At 46.4% G+C, this 3,974-nt stretch overlaps 1 non-coding gene across 1 annotated transcript; it reads left to right on the top strand.

Annotated features, from left to right (window-relative positions):
- The first annotated feature begins 2,073 nt into the window (after window positions 1-2,073).
- Window positions 2,074-2,237, top strand: LOC140722571 (U1 spliceosomal RNA). Its single transcript, XR_012097669.1, has one exon. It is a non-coding gene; the product is annotated as a U1 spliceosomal RNA (small nuclear RNA).
- The last annotated feature ends 1,737 nt before the right edge of the window (window positions 2,238-3,974 follow it).

Genomic DNA, 3,974 nt, shown 5'->3' with positions numbered 1-3,974 from the left:
AATTCCATCTGTTAAGAATGGAGGGTCTCGGATGTGGAAACAGCAAGAAACTCGGAGTTGAAGCATTGCAGAGGTGAGGGAATGTGGTGATTACATCGGGAATGAGAAGGAACGCTTGGCCTGTTCAGGGAGGGTCAGAGTTTTGTTCTGGATGATTTGTACGTTTGTTTCAATTTTACCAATAAAGGTATTCGTTTACTGATACAAATTCTCTTTGTGCCAATTCTTATTGTCTAGGCTGAAAACTGACAAGAGACGCTTCTTAAGTCATCAACATGAGAAATTCTGCATGTGTTGGAAATCCGAAGCAACACACACAGACACAAAATGCTGGAGGACCTCGGCAGGTCAGGCAGCATATATGCAAACGGTCAGACCGAGGGCCGAGACCCTTCTTCAGAACTGAGAAAGAAAGAGGAAAACGCCAGAATAAAGAAAAGTGGGGAGAAGGAAAGGAGGATAGTCAGCAGGTGAAGCCAGGTATTTAACATGGGTAAAGGGCTGGGGAGGAAGGAATCTGACAGGTGAGGGGATTGCACTGTAGCAGAAAAGGAAGGAGGAGAGGACCTGGGGAAGTTACAGGCAGCTGAGAAACGTAAAGGGCCAGAGTAGGGAAAGGAAGAGCAGGGGAGGGGTGGGGGGGGGGGGGGGGTTAGTTGGATACCCTGACGGAATATAAGGTTTTTCTCCTCCACTCTGTTTGGTTTCCTCTCAGGCAATCAAACAAAGTGGTAGATAAAAACAAGACAGTAATAGAAAAACAGTATTAAATAGATAAATAGCAGAAAATAAGTTACAGCAGCACCAGAATGTCACAGTAATGCACAGAGTGCCGTTAGTGCAAGTATTTGAATCCTTGTGTGTGCTCACAGTTTCAGTCATTGTTCTGTGGGAGTGGTGTGATGGTGGCCACAGCTCTGGGGTAGAAGCTGTTCCCCAGTCTATTTGTTCACAGCTCTGGGGTAGAAGCTGTTCCTCCGTCTATTTGTTCACAGCTTTGGGGTAGAAGCTGTTCCTCCATCTATTTGTTCTGGTTTTTAGTGTCCTGAACCTTTTGCCGGATGGCAGCAGGTCAAACAGGGAGTGGCTGGGGGTGTGTGGTGTCTCCTGATTACTTTCCTCCTGAGTCTGCTGGAATAGATGGTGTCCAGTCCTCAGGCCCCCTGGTTTGAGCTCGCCCGGCCATGGGGTAAAAGTTCTTGTTTTCAGCCCACCCGGGGTCTCTCTCTCCCATTTATGCTCACCTTTCTCCTCCACCAAGAAAACTTATCTAACCCTCTGGATTTCTTTCGAGTGTCAAGAATGGAGGCAAAACTTGAAAACTGCTGAGAAACACTTATAGAAGAGGTTTTTGGAATCTTTTCCACAGAAGAGAAAATTCAAATACATCCATTTTTATGATGGGGGTTAGTTTAAAGGAGATTTTTTTTTTACACACACATTGATGTTTGCTGCCGGAACAGGTTTGCAGGTATGGTGGTGGTGGCAGATACGGTGCAGTTTAAGAGGGTTTTAAACTAGTACATGCGGGATATGAAGGGATACGGACCGTGCGCAGACAGGAGGAATTTCATTAAATTTAGCATAACAGGCATTTTGGGCCCAAAGATCTGCTCGTGTGCTGTTCTGTGCTCAGTCTCCCTTCATAAGTGAAAAGCTGATACCCCTGCAACATCCTGACTAACGTCCCCTTCACCCTTTTTAGTGCAATCACGGTGTGCGGGGTAGGGGAAAGGGTCGCCTGTTCATTCACCCTGTGGGCCTCAGGCAGCTCCCTGCATTTCCTCAATGAAAACACCGCCACCGTGCGGTCAGGTTCGGTAACGGGCAGTCGCTGCAAAACCAATCGTGGCGCAGATTTCCTTTTCTGGACGATATGCAGATTAAGGTCTGGAAATTGTTACCAGTGAACTACAGCAGCTAATCAACTAATCTAGATTTGTAGCATTCATGGTAACGGTATTCTAGGAGTATGGTGTGTAAAAGTAGGAAATAGGTTTTAAAAATATTTGGTTGCCTTAATTCTGAGGGGTATGGCATAAGGCTGGATGTGGATGGCGGCGAAGAGAAAGCATACTTACCTGGCAGGGGAGAGACCGTGATCATGAAGGCGGCTCTCCCAGGACGAGGCTATCCCATTGCACTTCGGGTGTGCTGACGCCTGCGATGTCCCCAAATGCGGGATACTCGACTGCAAAATTTGTGGTAGTGGGGGACTGCGTTCGCGCTCTCCCCTGATTTTCAAAGTTAAAAGCAGAATTGCACACTTGTGATGTTTCCTAACTCCCGTTGTTAAGTATGGTTTTTTTTCAAGCTCGACGCTATTTAGTCGTCACACTCTGAGGAAGGGTCTCGGCCCGAAATGTCCACAGCGCCTTCCCGCTGCGTTCAAACTTCACAGCCCCTCTAGAAGTCCAGCAAAAGGAAACGCGTCGGGGATGTTTTCAAAGCTTCCTTTAAAAAAAAAGTCATCTTCAGGGATTTGCTCGAGTGTGTGTGCTGATTATTGCTGCAGATATCATTGCAATGCCTTGACGGCCCACTAGAGCTTGTGGCCTGTGTCGTGTGAGGATCCGAATTTAACACGTCGATTGTACTTTTCTCCTTCTTAGTAATGTCACCAAGAGATATTACCCCAGTATCTCTTCAGTAACAAACAGGAGAGAATTCCTATCCTCAGGAATACTTCCATTCCATTAAACCTCCTGTAAGCAACTGTCCTGGGTGTCAGTGTCCTCGAGAGAAATGGCGTCTTGTTACATATACTGTGAATGTTCTCCTTGGTGGCTTCCCACCAGTGAACCGGGGAATCAAAGAAGGCTTTCAAGGTTCTCCAACCTGTGTACTCCTTCTCTAGTTCCTCGATGTTCTCTGGGGTCGGCACCTTAACATTAACGCTAATATGATTTTTAAAATCAAAATATACTGTATTCAAAAATAAAATTATGGACAATAAACCATTCCATGACTCTCAGTCCTTTACAAATGTTTGCATTACAGTCTTTACATTCCCACACTTTTGCCACCGGCGTGGCACTCTGCTACTTCATAATTACATACACTTGTTCAGGGGTATACACACCCCCTACCCCTCACCTCCCTTGGGAGAAGAACCCTAGACGGTGGTCCTTCCCCACCGGGCCCTTGCGGTGGCTGCACCGAGTTTGAGTGCGTCCCTCAGCACGTACTCCTGCAGCCGAGAATGTGCCAGTCGGCAGCATTCCCCCACGGACATCTCCGTGTGCTGGTAGACCATCAAGTTTCGGGCCGACCAAAGAGCATCTTTCACCGAGTTGATGATCTGCCAGCAGCACCGGATGTTGGTCTCGGTGTGCGTCCCCGGGAACAGCCCATAGATCAGAGTCCTCTGTTACGCAGCTGCTGGGGATGAACCTCGACACAGCCCCTTCCATCCTCCTCCACACCTTCTCCGCGAACCCACAGTGTGCAAAGAGGTGGGTCACTGACTCATCCTCACTGCAGTCCTCCCGTGGGCAGAGGGATGTGGAGACGACGTTCCGGGCGTACAGGAGGGATTGGACTGGGAGGGCCCCTCTCACCGCCAGCCAGGCGAGGTCTTGGTGCCTGTTGGTGAGGGCTGATCTCATTTTTCAATCTTTTTATTGATTTCCAGTAAAAAATATACAAATCAGAGAAGTTTAGCAAACAAATAATGCACAGGACATATAAACAGCAATAAAGAAAAGTATATATTGTCACAATCAAATAGGTGTAATGTTACACTGTTATATACACAGTATAATCAAAAAACCACAACTCTTCTTAAAAAGATTGGAAAATTTTATTTATATAAGAGAAAAAAGCCCTGCTAAACTAAATTGGAACAAAAAAAAGAGATTGTCAGTCCATTTGAGGAAAAAATTAAAAAAAGGAAAAAGAAAGAGCATCCTTCCAATCACCTCTGAACCTTCACGGAAAAGGATTTTCCCCAAAGAGAATAAAGAAAAATAAAT

The sequence above is a fragment of the Hemitrygon akajei genome, chromosome 2, assembly GCF_048418815.1.
Source record: "Hemitrygon akajei chromosome 2, sHemAka1.3, whole genome shotgun sequence".
Taxonomy (NCBI): domain Eukaryota; kingdom Metazoa; phylum Chordata; class Chondrichthyes; order Myliobatiformes; family Dasyatidae; genus Hemitrygon; species Hemitrygon akajei.
The sequence above is the reverse complement of the archived record's forward strand: the minus strand, read 5'-3'. Positions and strand labels throughout refer to the sequence as shown.